A 19,014-nucleotide genomic window follows, 5' to 3' on the forward strand; every position below is an offset into this window, starting at 1 on the left:
TGATACTGTTAGTAAAGGATAACAAGGCTGTGGTGGTACTATGAAATGGCCGGAAACCATGTTGACAGCTAGCTAGAAGATTATGGAGGAGTAGGTGGTTTAGTAATTGTTTGTGGATGCATTTCTCCATTATTTTAGTGAGTGGAGAGAGTAGAGCTATGGGGCGATAGTTGGAGAAATCAGTTGAGTCTCCACCTTTGTGAAGAGGAATAATGTGTGAGATTTTCCAGATAGATGGGATAGTGCCTTCTTTTATGGTTCTATTAATCAATATGGAGATGGGATAGGCAATAGCTTTGGCTCCTATTTGAAGGTATTCTGCTGGTAATTTATCAGTTGAGGGGGTAGTCGGTTTTAATTTTTGAAGTAAGGAGGAGATACAGGAGGTGGGTATAGGTTCGAGATGGAAGGGGGGGTGGAGCTCGGAGTGGGCAATTTGGAAGTATCAGGTTTTTGTTGATTTGCTAGATTTAGTATAGCGGTAGTAAAGAAATTATTAAAGGCATTTGCTGTTTGTGTTGGACAGTCATGGTTGGAGCCTAGTGGATTAGGTGTGGCTACTTTGCCTGGTGATAGTAGTGTGTTAATAGTAGTCCAGAACTTTTGTGGTTGTTGAAGGGATGATTGTTGTAGTTGAATATAAAAGTTATTTTTATCTTGTAGGATAGCTTTTTTTGTTATGTTTCTTTGTTGTCTAAAAGTTTGGTGATCAGTATTATTCCTTGTGGTACGCCATTTTGCCCAAGATTTGTTTCTATTAAGGATTAGTTTCTTAGTATGATTTGAGAGCCATTTGGCTGGTTTAGCTTTCATTCTTATGCAGCGCATTGGGGCATGATGGTCTAATATAGCCAGGAAAGTGGTATTGAAGTAATTAACTGCTTCATTTATAGGGAGAGACTGAAGAGGTGACCAGTTGCATTGCGTAAGTTCAGTTTTGAAACAGTTAATGGTCAAAATGTTTTTTGGTACGGACTGTTCTGACTGAAATAGGGATAGCTAAACTTGTTTTATGTCTGATAATATATATTAGAGAGTGGTCACTAAGGTCGTCTGGGAGGGTTTCTGTTGTATATTTTTGTTGTGGGCTATTTGTTAGTATCCAGTCCAGGATACTTTCTTTATTATTAAGTTTATTTGTTCTAGTTGGAGAGTTTATAGCTTGTGAGAAGCCAAATAGGTTGATCAGGGTGGCTGGGTTAGTGTGGCTACATAATTTCCAGTCAATATTAAAGTCTCCTAAGAGTATTGTTTCCTGAGGGAGATTTTGAGAAAGCCAGTTTAGTAAGCCTTCTAGTATTGCAATATTTTTACCTGGGGGAAGGTAGGTGCAGATGATGTTAACTGATTTATGAGAGTTAAGCTGCAGTTTAGACATAATTATTTCTACATTATTATCTGAGGGTAGGTTATGATTTATTTTGGTAATTTGTAGTCCTGCTTTAAAGAGAATTGCTACCCCTCCACCTTTTTTTATTGCGATCTTGTCTAAAGATATTATAGCCTGGGGGCAAAATTTCGTTATCTTTTATTGTGGGATTTAGCCAAGTTTCTGTTAAGCAGAGGATGTCAAACTGCTGAACATCTAGCAGGGCATGAATTTGTGGTATTTTGTTGCAAATACTACGTATATTTAGATGGGCTATTGAGAGTGTTTTGGAAGGTTTGGTTGCTGGTAAAGGGATTGTTTTGTTTTGGTTGCAGTTAGTGGGGGGTGGGGAAGGGTTTGGACCAGGGTTGGGGTGAAAGTCTCCATCTATTAAGGAGTGGAGTAGCATAAAGTTGTAGTATTGGAGAGGTTTACAGTGGTAGTCAAGTAATTTTCTATTGCTTAGAATTGAGTATTTAGTATGGATTAGATGACGATATTTAGCTTGATAGTAAATGGGCTTGTAGAGGGCATTGAGAAAGTTTGTAGATAAAGATGGATAAAGTGTTATTGTTTGTTTGTCAGGGATGGTAAGAGTAGAGAGGAGGGGATATTCGTAGGAGGTTAGGAGGTAAGTAGTGGTAAGAGAAGTTAGGAGTAAGAGTGCTAGTAAAGATTGGTGTTGGTCAGGCATGGCAGAGGAGTGTATAGTAGGTATTAGAGGGGAAGGACTGAGAGCAGGGGTTGACTTATGGAAGGTTAGGCCGGTGTTAGTGGGTGGAGATATATTCCTGGGGGGAGTGGTGATAGAAATGTAGGGTGTGGCTAGTAGTATTAGTATGATTGATTGATGGAAAATGGGGTGTGTTTATGAGGGTACAAGTTAAAAGACACTGGGGGCGGGTGGCATTTGGGGGCAGGGTAGGGGAGCGGAGTGAGCCCGAAGGGCGAACGGAGCGGGAAGACACAAGCGAGTGGATTACTAAGGGAGACGATCTGTAGAGTGGAGGAAAACAGCAGGTAGGTCAGAGAGTGAGAGAAGTGTAATGGTATATTAGATTAATCTAAGGAGATATACTACGTTGGGATACAGGAGTGTGGTAGGAGTATTGTATAGCAAGGTCAGGGAGGGAAGGTTGAAAATGAATAGGTCAGTGTAAGAGACTCTGTTTAAAAGACAAAGTAAGTAAGGGCTGAGGGAGGTTAGGAAAACAGTGTATGTGATGTAAAAGACAAAGTAAGTAAGGGCTGAGGGAGGTTAGGAAAACAGTGTATGTGATGTAAAAGACAAAGTAAGTAAGGGCTGAGGGAGGTTAGAAAAACAGAGTATGAGGTGTAATTAGGACAGTGGGAAGGCGCCACCTTGTGGCCAGTTGTTTAACTGCAAAGACTGGTTCTTAAGCAAGGGGCTGATAGCAGGAGGGAGAGAGAAATGATACTATAAGTATAGCAATAGGAATGGTTGAGCAAGATATAAAGTAAGATTCAGCACTAGTAAGGAAGTGGAGATTGGGGGTTATTGGCTGCTGGCTATCCTGGGTAGGAAGCTTACCTAACGTAGGAGAGTCTTTTAATTTAGAACATACAGAAACAGGACATACTTTCACTATCTTATCGAGTTGGTTTCTCGGTTTCTCAGGGAGCTGAAGGGAGAGATCTTAGTTGGTGAACTTTCTGGTCTTCCAGGAGGGTGGTAGGCGGGTAGTTAGGTTCTTAAATGTACCAATTAACCAAGCTAGTGAAGGGTAGGAGGAGAGAAAAGATAGTAAGGCTAACAGTGTTAATGTTAAAAAAACAAATTCAAATATATCACATACACTTACAAGTATTTGCTAAAAGCATCTACAATGTATTCATGTTAAAATACTTCTAGTCAATAAAATGAAATACACAGATAAATTCAAAGAGGTCTAACAACAGTTCTTATGACATGCTGAAAGCTTGAATATTAGAGCAGTGGGAATAGTTTTCCATACTTTAGTTATTAAATGAGGCTATCAGCAAGCCCTACACAAAAAGCGGATGTTAAATCCTAAAATACTGACTTGAACTGTTATATAATAGGGTAAATATAAGAGATATGTGGTTTTGAAAATCAGGTAGTCGTTTGTATATGGCTAATCGGTTCAAGACTGACCTGTGTTCTATGTTAAGGTGAGATTAGCATAGACCTCATTTATTCAGTGTGTGTAAAATCAGAACCAACAACTACGAGCTATTGTGGGAGTATAGTACTATATTAGCCTCTAAGATAAAACAACTACTTCCCCAATTGTCGTTTGACTCTCTTTGGTAATGTATACAGCGAGAGACAGAAACATGTGCAAATCAACAAAGTTGCAGTAAGTGATCTCTGCGGTAGCCTAAATTATCAGAAATTAGTAGCGCAAGTTCAGCATTGCCAAGGTATTAACCTTTAGAGAGAGTACAGTAAATCGAACGATTACATACCACTTTTGTTAACGTTTAACCCAAAAAAGAAGGTATGGCAAAAGAAAGCAAACCTAATTCATTGCCATATGCATGCCGAGGTAAAAGCCTCTGGGGCACGTGCAGAGAATAAATACGACAGCTTTACACAGCTAATAGATCTGTATCATACAGAAAAACTGGGTGCACCAATGTTTTGTACACCTCACTTTTAGTCTTCTTTGGCATTCTGCTGTTATACACTACCCCTGCCAATCTGTCCAAGCTGGCTGCAGCCCCTCTGATTCTAGCCTTGACTTCCTTTCTCTTCAAACACCCCTCCCAGATACTTGAAGCTGTTAACTTGTTCTGTTATCTTCCCTTCTATCTCAATTTTCAGCTTCTTCTGATTTTCCCCATTTGCTGTCATTACAACTGTCTTATCTGTACTCAGTTTTAACCCACGTACCTTCAGTTTTACATTTCATTCCCCTGTCCTTTGCTGAATTTCTTGCTCAGTCTGCTTGTAATGCCACATCATCTGCATACAGCAACTTTGTTGATCTGTCCCCTCCAACCTGTTTGCTACCCAAGTTTTATATATATATATATATATATATATATATATATATATATATATACACACACACACATATATATTATAAGCTTTGTGGCATGTGCGATAACGTCGTAGCACTATAGCACAAACAAGTATATTACTAGGGGTTCCAATCTCAGTACTGGTAACTGTGTATGTGTGTATGTGTGTGTGTGTGTGTGTGTGTGTGTGTGTGTGTGTGTGTGTGTGTGTGTGTGTGTGTGTGTTTGTAGGTTAAAATATTTTAGGAATAAGCCATGGTGAATGTGATAAGTACTGTGGATAAGTACTGTGATCTATAGATTATAAACCTGGATAGGTAGCTGCTCTAATCTCACATCCCACAACTTTGTGTGTGTGTGTCTATCCATATTGGCTTTACAGGAAAGGCTCACCCAGATTCTGCTACAGTTTGCTGTGAGGAAAAGGTTAGTTTGCTTTTTATTTGTTGTATTTTGTATTACTTAATTGCCTTTTTCTATTTTGCATATTGTGATTTGTTTTCATTGCACTGTGATTTACTTGTATTCTGCTTTTAACTGCATATTAAAACTTGAAAAGAGATCACAGCTCTGTCTCTTGTGAGTCAGACAAACATTTTTTCCCACCTGGTTACTGTTGTGTTCTTAAACACTACTGTTTTTCTATTTGCCTGCCCCTTGTGTTAATTTGACCATATATCTCATTTTCTCTCTGCTTTTACTGGCTGGTATGAGTAAGCACAAAATTATCATTTGGTGAAATCACGCCTCTTCAACTATTTAAATTTAATGTCCATCCTAATGTATTACATAGTACCGGAATACAAAAGTTACCACCCCCTTTGAATCTATTTTGCTGTTTTAAAAAATAGTGACTCTCCACTAAAACTTAACTTTTTAGATAGATGTGAAAGTAGGTAAAGTTTTACCTAACTCCTCTAGTGCACACTGCAGTGTTTAGGATAAACCATTTTTTTCATCTTACTTTAAGCATATATTACAAGGCCACCAGTTATTGGAGACCCCACATTCTGTCTCTCAGTAGTCATCTTGGGATTAGTGTTTCTGTTTTCTCCTGGTGAGAGAAAGAGTGCAGTTACATTATTTCCTGGAGACTGCTGATCACCAGAAAGCTTAATAACTGCTTTATAGGTGACAGCTTGGAATTTGTGCTTATATTCTGACCCTGGTGAGAGCAGAAGCAGAGTGTATTGATTCCTGATTCTTTCTGGTTGGAGAGTGAGTGCCTGTGCTTCTGGTTGCTATTCGAGGCATCTACCAGAAAAAGGCTACAAGCCTGCAGACCCTTGCATCATCTGGGACAAGACTGTGGATTACCAAACAGGCCGTGGCCTGCTTCTCTTCATGGAATTGGTGCTAACTTTTTGCTTCTGGCAAGAGAAGAAACAAAGGAGTATTGCTTCCCAACAGAGTGAAGCTGTGCTGAGACCAGCATTAGTAGTAGCCATGCAGAAGCCATTCATGCGACTCCCCTCTTTTTATTATTCTTGACAAGCTAATTGTTTTTCAGTAAATACTGCTTGATTTCTTCCCAACTTCAGAATATCTGCCTAAATGCAACCTTAAATTTTCATGGTCTACATATTAGTTTCCCCTCAAGTGTTTGGCAGTGCTATGTACAGACTCATCTTGAGTGACATTTTTCCTGTAAAATGAATATATAAGGAAAGAGCTTCAGTACTTAGTGATAATGACCATCCCTCCTGGCATGTCTAAAGTTCAGTTCCCTGTGCTTTCTCCTATTAACCTGGTAGACTTGGAGATTTGGAGGCAGTGTAGTAACTGCCTCATGTACACAGGCAACCCTCTCTTCTTATCAGACTTGTGAAAGATGCACTTATATATCTAAATTGGAAGCCATGTACTCTCAAGCCAAGACTGGAATAGCTGGTCAAGAGGAAAAGGTCAACACCTGCACCACACCACATGCAACACATAGCCCTCCAGAACACCCACCATCACAGCTCTCACATAAAAACACAAACCACACACCCACCTTCACAGAGGCTCTCAATAGAAACAGCAGAGACCTCCAAGAAAGAAACGCACTTGACCACAACACAGCACAGACCACAAGACACATAGCGCCCCTCAACCTAAGCCCCTAAAGCAAAACAGCTTCCCAATACACTAGTCATAGGTGACTTGACAGTGAGGCACACTGATGTCCTACTCCCTTGGTTAAATAAGGAGAAGGTAACAGTCATCTGTCTATCAGGTACCAGAATCCAACACATAACATATACACTCAGATGACTCCACAAGTACAAATATGACTGTCACTGTCCATGTGTGTATGAATGACCCGAGATGCATCTCCCTGGATTACATGAAAAGATACATGGAGAAGCTCTCAGATTATGTGGCCCAGGCAGGTATGACCCTAGCCCTGAGCAGCATCCTACCGTTACCCAGAATAATATCGCAGTACAAGCAGAAAATGATTGACTTCAACAATTGACTAAGTTTCCGGTGTCATTCTAAGGAGATCCAGTATCTTTCTGCTTGGGATGACATGATTGACAGATCTTGATGCCTTGCCAGAGATGGCCTGCATCTGTCACCCCTGGGTTTATGAATACTGGCAAAGGCTCTTGCCACCCCTATAGTGCCTTTTTTATGCGATGTGCCAAAGACCAAATTACCACCATATAAATAAATGCAATCTGAGGGTCATGCCCCTCAATGCTAGAAGTCTAAATCTCAAAATGCACTTGCTCGAAGCACTCCTCAAAATGGAGAGCATTGACATTTGTGCTGTAACGGAAACCTAGTTTAAATCAGCAGAAAGCACCCCTGCACTACCAGGCTATAATTCATTCCACACTTTTCGGCCCCAGAACATGGGCCGACGATCCAAAGATGGTGGTGTCTCCGTATTCATAAAGGATATGCACACCTCCAGATTAGTAGCCCAGCATAATGCATCTGAGATACTTCAGGTGCAACTAACATTGGGTATGACGGCAGTTCAGGTCATCGTCATGTCCCAAGACTCTCACGCTACATACCTAAGCACCGTGGAAACTATTAGGGTCCAATCCAACACTCTCATACTAGGTGATTTGAACTACCCCTCCATCAACTAGGAAAACTACTCATGCACCAATACACTGGCCCAACGCTTCCTGAAATTCATTAATTCCAATGGCCTGGACCAGCTTATTCTTACCTGCACTAGAAGAAGCAACATCCTTGACGTGGTTATTACTAATATGGGCAACTGTTGCTCTACACCAATAGTCAATTCAGCTCTTTAGATCCGACCACAAACTAATCACCATGGAATTCCACATCTCACCCATATCCCCTGTAAAGGTAACTACCATGGAAAACTTCTCAAAAGCTGACTTTGGGCTCCTAAACAGAGAGGTGGCTAACTTCACGGCACCCATGTCAATGGAAAATAGATGCATGACTGCCAAATCATACACCAATGCACTGTACGAACATGTACATAAATGCATGGAACTAGCCATACCAAACAGAACCAAGATGCTCTCCTCCAAAAAAAGGAAGCCAATCTGGTGGTCCTCTGCCATTAATAAACTCTACAACAGAATGAAAAAACTGTTGCAGAAAAGGGTGAAGTCACAAGACTGGAAAAATTCCTTATTAACCTCAACAAAACATTGAGATTCCTCATCAAAACCTCTAAAGCCAGCTATGAAAGCAGAATTGTGGCAGACACTAAAAACAACCACAAAGCCTTCGATAGTTGTATCAAGAATCTCCACAGGAATACCCAGGTTTGCTCTGAGTTACTGCACAATGGTACCTCCTATACTGAGCCAACAGATATTGACAACATACTGGCCAACAGATTCAGTGTCAACTTCACCCCTCTCCCCTCATAAAAGACCAATCACAATACCAGAGGAATGCCAGGCACCCAGCATTACTGAAGCACAGGTTAAGGCTGCATTGCCCATGGCCAAGAATACAGCTTCCATGGGACCTGACAATATCCCTGGATGTGTTCTACATGAACTACAAAGTGAACTGGCACCACATCTGGGTGCCCTGTTCAATCACAGCCTCACCTCAGTTTGTTCCTACCGAATGGCACACTCCTTCAGTCACCCCTTTCCATAAAGGGGGAGTGACTACAGACCCTGGGATTCGCCCCATTAGCCTGACAAGTCTGATATGTAAGGCTAAGGAGCGCATCATCATAGACCTAATTAACAAGGATATAGGGAATCTGGAAACTCTAGATCCCACACAATTTGGTTTTGTGAAAGGTAGATCATGCTTGCTCAACCTGGTTGACTTCTTTGAGTCAAGTCACCAGAGCTGTGGACGACAGCAAGGCAGTTCATACAGCCTATCTCGATCTGACCAAGGCCTTTGATACCATTCCCTACTCAGGAATTATTGATAAACTTGCCAAACTAGGCATCAACCCCTATATCACTAGGTGGGTTGCAAATTGGCTCACAGATGGAGTCCGCTACTTTCTAAGTCAGACTGCCAACCAGTTATGAGTGGAGTCTCACAGGGATCAGTCCTGGGTCCTCTCCTGTTTGGCATATACTTCCCAGAAGTCCAGGCCAACACGGAGGGACTCTGGCTGACCAAGTTCACAGACGATGGCAAGCTGGGAGCCATTATTAACTCCCCAACTGATATAGACATCCTAAGAAAGGCCTCCCTGAGACCAAATGACTGGTGTCGAAACCATGACCTTCAGCTTAATGCCAAAAAATGTGTCATCATCCCCTTTGGGAAAAACTCAGTTCACACTAATTACCACATCGATGGGAGCCCACTGAACACTGAAGGCATTATAAGAGATCTGGGGACATAGGTTGACAGCAACTTCTCCTTTGGCCACCACATTGCCACTGTGGTCAGAATGTCCTTCTATGTGGCACATCTCATTACTAAGGGTTTTGTATCCAGGAAGAAAGAGGTCATCATATCTTCTCTACTCTTCCCTCATTAGGCCAATCATTGAGTATAAAGCCCCATTTGGCATGTACCTCACTGGACACATACAACAGCTGGAAAGGCCAAAAAAGTACCTCACAAAGAAGATCCTGGGTCTTAAACACATGTCCTACATGGACAGACAAAAAACTCCAGCTATTCTCTGTCTCATATCATTTACTAAGAGGCGATCTCTGCTTGCCTTACAAAGCCATGTCTGACCCAGCTCTGTTAGAAATGCTACATCTAAAGAAATCCAAATCCCTCTGCACCACATGCTCTAAAGACCTCAACCTCATTACCACAATCAACATAACATGCTGGAGGGACAGGTTCATAATCCAGAGACTGCCCATGCTCTGGAATAGACTTCCCATACATGTCAAACAGAGCACCTCACTGGCCCTCTTCAATAGAAATCTTGATGAGTAGATGGGAAATAGAAAATTCACCCCAAGGATCACTCCAGTGGCTCTGCTTAATAGAGGCACTGGGAACTAATGTCAGGTGGCACAATGCCAGGGCACTTCTATGGGCTAGGCTTGCAAAAGCTCCAAGGCCATTAGCCTAGTACACACCTATGAACCTAAGTATGAACAGCAGTGAGCTCACAGCTGAACCCTGGTGCACACCCACTCCCACTAGGAACATGTCTGTGAGACCGTGCGTGGACATTGTTTACACTTGAGTCAGTGGGATCTTGTGCACAGTCTGCACTAATTCTACCAACATGTTTGTGACTTCAAAACACAGCAGGACTGCCCAAATCAGCTTTCTTGGGACCTTGTCATGTGCTTTCTCCAAGTCTAGGAATGCCTAGTTGGACTCTTTCCTCATCTCTAGCTTCTTCTCAATGGTCTGTGTCTTGTAGCAAACATTGCATCAGTTGTGCTGCATCTTGATTTGAAGCCAAACTGCTCATCTTACATCTTACTTTCTACTACTCACATATTTATTTATCAGTCTCCAGAACTTTCATGCAATGTGACAGGAGCTGCATATCTCTGTACTGCCCACAGTCATTAATGTTCTCTTTGTTCTTGAACACTGGCACTAGTATGCTTATTCTCCTGTCATCTGGGGCATGTCTTTCTCTCCACACTGCTATGAGTACCCTCAGGAGCCATTTCTCCCCTATCTTACCCAGCATCCTTATGGTATCTGCTGTGACCTCATCTGAGCACGCTTCTTTCCTTTCTTTCATTTTCCCCAGTGTTATTCTTATTTCTTCTGGGTTGGGCTCCTCCTTCTCTCATTGCAGGCTGTGTCTGGGGTAGTACAGCTTCTGTGGGATTTTCTTCATTCAGAAGCTGCTGGAATTACTCTATCTACCTTTGATGTCCTGTGGACTGGTGAGCAGGCTATTGTTGGCATCCCTTATGAAGGGTATCCAACTATCTTTTTTTTATCTTTTTGTCTTTGTCTTGCAACCTAATTAAGAGTTTCTTTATGCCATCTACTCAGTCGCTTTACAGAAGTTGGTAGAGTACCTCTGATGCCTTGTTCTTTGCTATTGCAACTCCTCTCTTAGCCTCTTTGGTAGCCCATCAGTATTCCTTCGTAGCTGGTAACATCTTTTCTATCTCCCACTTCTTCCTGCACTCCTCCTTTTTGTTTGATGACTTCCTGGACTTCTGCATTCCACCACCAGTTTTCCTTATATACCTTATTTCCATACCTGGCTCAGCCACACATCTGTTCTGTAGTCTTCACCATTCTGTTTTGAAGCACTGCCATTCTTCAACTCAACCTATTTCCTCCTCTTCCTGAGGTTCCAGAGCCTTGAGTATTTCCAAGAACTCTTATGCTTTCTCTTCAGTTAACTTCCAGGTTTTCTGCCTAGTCTCTGTTGACCTTAGGAGTCTTCTCTAACAACTGCTGACTGTGGTTTATGCTGTGAGCCAACTGTTTCACTGGGGATGACTTTGCAATTGCTGATTCTAGTCCAATGCCCTTTCCATCCTAGGAGGACATCTACCTGCGTTGTATATTGGCCACTCTTGCTTATGATATAATTGTCTCTCTTGCCCAGCCATGTGTTGGCCACCATCAAGCCATTTGCCATACAGAAGTCTAGAATGGCCTCTCCTTCTTTATTCATGTTGCCCCACCCACATGGACCCAGGTAGTTCTCATTTCTTGTTCTGTCTATCCTGATATGTACATTCAGGCCACCCATTATCAACACCAATTCATGTTGTCCTGCTTTATCTAATAGGTCCAGCAACTGCTATCTGAATGCACCCTTTCTCATCCAAACAACCCTGCTGTGGGGGGCTTGGGCTGAGATTATAAATAGTGTCTATCCTTATACTGGAGTATAATTGCTATGAGTTTGTCACTAATTCTGATGGGATCCCTCAGCGTCTTCTGAAGACTCACCCTCACCACACTTCTGACACCATTTTAAGCCTGTCCCCCTTCTGAGGAGTAGACTTTGTATCCCACATCAAGTGGCTTTACTGTACTACCCTTCCACCTTGTCTCCTGGACACATAGGATGTCCACCCTCCTCCTTGGCATAATGTCATCCACTTCCAAGCCACATTATTTCAGTGAACCTACACTGAGTGTATCAATTCTTAGTTCATGATTGGCAGGTTGATTTGTTTTACATCCAGCTTTCAATCAATCAACAGAGCTATCCCAGGTAACCCAAGCTAACCACGTCTGCCATTTTGTGGAAAAAATATTAACATTTTATAATAAGCACCTAAAGCTAGTTAAATGCATTAAAACAACATAGAAAAAGATACAATGAAAAAACTTGCTTTGTGTTCCAAGATGGAGTTTTCCTTTAAGAGTGGATAGTCTTTCTTAAGCTTTAACTGAAATGAGAAAGGTGGGGGGCAAACTTAGGATGAAACAGCCTCTATATCTTTAGCATTGTACTTGATAAAAATAGCAAAGACAAAATGCAAAAGAATAATAAACAGGGATACAAGGAAATAAGACAGACAAATCTTCACTCCAGAGTGATGGTAGTTGTGATAATTTGCACTGTACAGGTTTGATCCACCTTCTTTTAGATAATGAACAACATTATTTTTATGGCAGATTTCAGTAAGACCCACACCATACTCTTCTGTCATGTGAATCCACAATGACCCCGTGATCTTCTCCTTTCTGGGTGCAGATTTACTGACCCAAAACCAATTAAAAAGGGTAAATACTTGGTCAAATGTGAGTAGAAACCTAGTGATCAACTAGTCATTGGTTGGAACTTCCTCTTCGACTATCTAGGAAAATAATGTTATGTAACCACAGTCCATACTGGTTCTTTGGAAGAGTATACATTTTCCTTATGCAGAAAACCTGTGTGTGATTGTTCAATGTATGTGATAAACTGCCATCCATACTGACATTTCACTATGACTGCTAAATAATTGGCTTTATTGTATTAAATGTACTAAAGTTCACATCAGGCATATGTTCCTCTTCTGGAGCATTGGATCGTTAAGCGATTCTCTCAGTTACACAGTCTGAAGGTGATAATTAAGAGAATCAAGCATACAACTGCAGGATAAAGCTCATTTAGCTGTTCATACCAACCTCACTATGCTAAACTAGCTCTACCAGAAACCAGTCCCAAGCCTTCACGAATGGGGTCCAATCCCATGCCTTCACGAATGGGGTCCAATCCCATGCCTTCACGAATGGGGTCCAATCCCATGCCTTCACGAATGGGGTCCAATCCCATGCCTTCACGAATGGGGTCCAATCCCATGCCTTCACGAATGGGGTCCAATCCCATGCCTTCACGAATGGGGTCCAATCCCATGCCTTCACGAATGGGGTCCAATCCCATGCCTTCACGAATGGGGTCCAATCCCATGCCTTCACGAATGGGGTCCAATCCCATGCCTTCACGAATGGGGTCCAATCCCATGCCTTCACGAATGGGGTCCAATCCCATGCCTTCACGAATGGGGTCCAATCCCATGCCTTCACGAATGGGGTCCAATCCCATGCCTTCACGAATGGAGTCCAATCCCATGCCTTCACGAATGGAGTCCAATCCCATGCCTTCACGAATGGGGTCCAACCCCATGCCTTCACGAATGGGGTCCAACCCCATGCCTTCACAAATGGGGTCCAACCCCATGCCTTCACAAATGGGGTCCAACCCCATGCCTTCACGAATGGGGTCCAGTCCCATGCCTTCACGAATGGGGTCCAGTCCCATGCCTTCACGAATGGGGTCCAGTCCCATGCCTTCACGAATGGGGTCCAGTCCCATGCCTTCACGAATGGGGTCCAGCCCCATGCCTTCACGAATGGAGACCAATTCCATGCCTTCACGAATGGGGTCCAGTCCCATGCCTTCACGAATGGGGTCCAATCCCATGCCTTCACGAATGGGGTCCAATCCCATACCTTCACAAATGGGGTTGTGCCTTAAATTGTCAGGGTTTAGACCGATTTCTGACTTGTTGTACCCTGTAAGGTAGCATCTACCAAATGCTCAGTTACCTCACTAAGGATGCACGCTTTGCCCCTAGGAAGTTTGGCTACAAACTTTTGGGAGGCTGCAGTAAAAGAAGATGAATGGCTTATAAACCTTAACCAGTGCTAATCCTAATAAAGACAACTCTGCAGCCCAGGTTAGCAAAATGAGGTGAGTGCAGCTATATAGAACAACAACCTCCATACAAGTTTCTTTGATTTACTTAGAATCCTGAACACATTCTCCAGTCTCAATATTGGCTTTCTCCGTCATTTCATTCACCACTCCATCATCTTCTTCTCTCTCCATCTGCCTCCCTGTTTCTGCGGGCCGCCTCTTTGCATGAAACAGAAACAAGAAGTGTTCCTCCAAAATGGGTTCCACTCACAACAATGATAAGATGGGGAAGTTCCTCAATGCCCTGGCCAAATTTCCCCTAGCAGTATAAATACTACCTCAGATCTCCCCTGAAAAGATGCTACTAGCCTAGTGGAGCTCACCTGGTCAACAAAAGGATAAATAAAATATGTCACTAAGTTTCTGTGGACATGTATAATGCAAAACAAGTTACTGCAAAGAGGACAGAAGCAGTTAATAGAGCATGGATAAATCAAGTAAATCATATCCACAGTGTAATATATCAACACAGTAAATTGTAAACCCATCATACGTAAATCATAGATCTTGATCCAAACACATATTTTATTAAAATGTAAATTAACATACTTGTGAATAACTAAAAGGCATTTCTATGCTACCAGTTAGTTGTGTTTCTTTTCTGATAAACCAAAATGTTTCATCATTGATATCAATATATAGACTGGTTCATCTTTTACCAAACTGAAGCCCTGCTATGTCTCGCTTATCAGGGCCTGCTCCCTTGAGCATCTGCAATACAGCTCACCTGCAACTTGTATACTAGGCAGAAAAGCCATCACCTTATCATTTCTTTTATGTGTTTCCAGTTATCCACAATTGCAATCTTCTATGTCATAGTATGTATTCCAGGACATTAAGAACACAAGCATAACACAACAATGCAGAATGCAGAGGTTCAGGCACTCTAGTCCTGTATCATTTCTCACTTGTCTTGTCTTAGAATGCAAATAACCTAAAGGTCAGCTGCAGCCATGTTGTAATACTTTCAGCCTTACTGCTCTACCATTCCGCAAACAGTGCTGCTCTATTCAGCAACAGGACACTATATGTGCAGAGACTACCCCCCCCCACACACACACACACACACACACACAAAAAAAAAAAAAAAAAAAAAAAACACATCAGTGATCTATGTTCATATACCACAATCTTCAGTAAGTCTTAATATTCTACTTTTACTACAGCCAAAAATAAAAATGTACTGTTAATCTACTCCGCAACTTCCTAAGCAAGTATCTTATATAATCACTAAGCAAACATCAGTTTTATCTATTACAAATTTAATTACTCTTTTTGTATGGTCCGTGTATAAATACAAATACTGCCTTCGTTATCCATTTCAAATGCAGTATTCAAGCATGAAAACCATTTTACATCACCAAGCTATTAAATAGGAAAAATAGTACTGTGGTGACGACATAGCCTAATTGCATACATGCATACCATACACAACCACAGCTCTATCACTGTATTTTAGACACATCAAAAAATCATCAGTAAAGAACAACTTAAAGTACCCTTGTAGGCTGCAGAAGTATGATTAATGCACACCTCTCAACAGCCCAGATTCATGAAGAAGGTCTAGATTTTTGGTCTGATTCTCATAAAAATGTGTTGTTTTCTAGCAGATCATTGAGGACTGAAATCAGTAAATAATGACAGACATTTCAGCATCAGACTTTATATCCTTTGCAAAAAGCATGCTAATGTACAGATTGTTCTATCAGCTTTTTAAGTTTGTAAGAGCAATATTTAAAATCTGTCCCCAATTGTGGGCCCCCCTCCCACATTATGTTTGTCTTTGGATTGTTTGCTAACTTCCTGGTTAAAAAGAGAAGGCTTTACCCATACAAGTCACATTTTACAGGGCCAGGAAAGTCTAACATCTGCCCAGCCTCTTTAAAACTACTTACATTACTAAATGATTAGCCTATGCATAGATAGGTGACAGGCATGACATAGTAAAATGTACTCCTAAACTCCGTGTGAACAAGTCCCTGAACTTCTTAGCTGTTTGTCCAAAGTAGTGTCAGGTCGTTAGTAACACTCTTACCCAGTACATCAGCTAACTGCATCTTATAAAAGTCAAAACCACTGCTTCCACTGCAACTTATAACAAGTAAACTAACAAAATGATATTTGCATGTGTAATGCAAACTGTGTATTTCACAGCACTCCATGAATTAATCATTTGGCATATTCAACTCAGTTTCTGATTATGGAAAAAAAAAACATCATTCAAATTTAATTTTACAGCACACTGGATGTTGATAACATAAGTAGATCTGCTACTGTGAACACACCTGGCTTTCACTGATATATCAAAGTGAACAAAAAAAGTGTACAACACACGCACAGTGTACACAGTATGAACGTTACTTAGCTTGTGTGTGTGTGTGTATCTGTATTCCCTGCCCCAGCAGAGAGGCCAAAGATGATAATAAAGAAAAAGACATGGCTGTGAAAGTCAATCCATGAGATGACATTCTCATGTACTGTATCAATGTTCTTTTATACTGCATCATTTACATGTCCCTTGAAGATCATAGTTTGACCCTACCAACCACAAACATGTACTGGCGTAGTAGAAATTGAAACATCAATATAGCTCACATTTTAAAAGTAAAATTTTAGTTATAGTAGTCAATGATACCACAGCTTCAGAAATTTATGTAAACAAATTGCATATTTCTTAGTTACAACATTCTAAGCCATTAGCAGATTTGGTTAGAGGAACAAAGCGTGGTTCTACAAATAGGGTGTGTGAGCAGAAACACATTATAAACGAATAGCTGTCAAATGCGTTTGCTCTTTTACTACATCATCCACTGTATATTCTCTGCAGAGGTTGAGTTTACTATACTAACAGCTCTACGAAAAAGCCTTAAGATTTTAACAACCATGAACAGCATCACCCCCTTTAACACCTGCACCTTGCATCATACCCTCAAAAAACGCACTCCTATTTTATTAGCATACAGAATGCAGCTTGCTTTGTGTTTCTTAATACCGTGACACTGATACATTGTTACAACCACCTAAGCCTCCTTAAAATGGAAATATCTACGCCAATAAACGATGCACCGCACACTTCTATGTCTCAGTTTTTGTTACACAGGTCAAGCCACCCTTTTGGTTAAAAAACATAATGTATATGTACACGTATTTAAAAAGAAATAAATAATCACCACCTCTCCAAAATGCCGAAAACGATCCAGTCCATCATTTACCACTTGCCATAGTGAAAGTGTTTGACACCGCACACATAGCCGCTGAAATTTATATCTTCTGGTTAGCTCCCTCCTTCACCCCAGACTGCAACCAACCCCTCTTGGACCCCAAAGTCAAATCCTGATGCAACCTGAGCTCCGGTTCTGCAGAGAGGGTTTCTTGCCGGCTCTCCCCTTTGGTTATATGCTACTATGCAGTAGCCAACATCATGCATTCAGTGGTCTGAGTGAGTGAGCAGTATTAGCTACTAGCTAAGGCTTCAAGCTGTCCAGGCAGAGCTGTCACCAAAACGCCTGGAAAAGTCCGGTAGCGCCCTTTACCACCTTGCAACGTAGATCTGCCTCTACCCTCCTTTCCCAGTGGCACCTTCCTCTAGGTAGTCAGCTTCTTATTTTCCCCTGTTCTTCTTCTTCATGTGGACCCTCACTTCAGCATGCCGGTTGTCAATCTAAACTGAGGCGCTTCAGCTCTTAAAAGGGAAATGAATATTTGTGGGACCCACGTCAAATTATATTCAGTCACCCTACACCCATATTTTTTTCATTATATTAGCAGTATCTTCTGAAATGCACCTGGCGTGGAAAAGTGGCGTGTTTATTTAAAGTGACTATAGTATTACTCTGAAATTGCTATGTAATACGTCTTTTGTTTGCTTACCTACCGTGATTTCTACAGATACCTTGCAGTTACTTCATTTGATTCTCACATTTTATATGAAAAACAACTGTTATTGGGTGTTATAATGAGAATCAGTGGCGGGATTCAAACCACCTCTTTCCGTGTGATTGTTGAGAATTGTCTGATATAAGCACCATATGAGCTGGGGCTTGTAAGCAGATCACATATGGTGTGGGGGTGGCGCACTTACATATGGTATTACGTAAACGTTTGCTGTGAAAAATGCTAATGTCTATTAAATCCCAATTAAATCAATAGTAAATAATGTTAATTTTGTAGAGAGCATCAATAAAGTGATGGGGATTAAAAAAGGGAGGAGAAATTACAGATATTACCGTAGACGTTCTACGTTGCTTTCGTGTTTTCTCGATAAGCACGCCGATGTATACTGTTATAATCACCGAATGGTGGCTGAAGAGGGTTGGCACCTTTTCAAATGCCCAAAGTGGGTCATTTTTTTGAAGAAACGTGAAATTTTGCTGGGCAGAACATACCCGCGGCTGGTGCGAAAGACAGAACTTTTTTATTGTAGTATTTGAATTATTTATGCTATTTCTTATAACATTTAGACATTCTAGATACAAAATAACTGTTTTATGCAAATACTAAAGAAAATTTAGGAAATGTTTGTCCTAAAATCTAAGAACATTTACTACTTTTGGGCTTTTTTTTCTTTTTGCAGGGCACAATTGTCCAAAAAGGGACTGGCCCTTGCAAAGACGGAGCGGGTGGTAACCCTATGGGCTGAAAAGGACTTACTTTTCAACCTGCACACACTGAAGAATGGGAACAAAGGGTCTTGAAAAGTAGATACATACCTACAGCTTTAAAAAAAATATGCATATCTAATTAGCATATACTTTGAATACCCATACCTCTCAACCTCATAGAGCAAGAAATCTGGCCAAAGCCATAAATAAAAGTGGGTCAAAGGCCCAACATAGGGGCAATTTTTAAATATTGCTCTTACAAACTTAGAAGGTTGATAGAATAACAGATTTTGCATTAGCATGAATTTTCTGAAGGGGATGAAATCTGAAACTCAAATGTCTGTCATTTTCTAACTTCAGCCTTTAATGAATTGCCACTAATCCGCCAGAAAACCACAATTTTATGAAAAACGGGAGGAAAGTATGAGGCAAAAAATCTGGACATTCTGCGAAAAATCCGTACAGTTGAGAGGTACATA

General features: G+C 41.2%; 1 protein-coding gene across 1 annotated transcript in view; it reads right to left on the reverse strand.

The window, feature by feature from the left end:
* Window positions 1-17,607, reverse strand: part of MPP2 (MAGUK p55 scaffold protein 2) — a 1,397,885-nt gene extending 1,380,278 nt beyond the window's left edge. Inside the window, exon 1 of the mRNA XM_044055155.1 lies at window positions 17,108-17,607. The gene's annotated coding sequence lies outside the window, so the exon portion shown is untranslated. The remainder of the gene's footprint in view (window positions 1-17,107) is intronic.
* Between the last annotated feature and the right edge of the window lie 1,407 nt (window positions 17,608-19,014).

Source organism: Protopterus annectens, chromosome 13.part0 (genome assembly GCF_019279795.1).
Source record: "Protopterus annectens isolate FY-2018-M chromosome 13.part0, PAN1.0, whole genome shotgun sequence".
In the NCBI taxonomy this organism is placed as follows: domain Eukaryota; kingdom Metazoa; phylum Chordata; order Ceratodontiformes; family Protopteridae; genus Protopterus; species Protopterus annectens.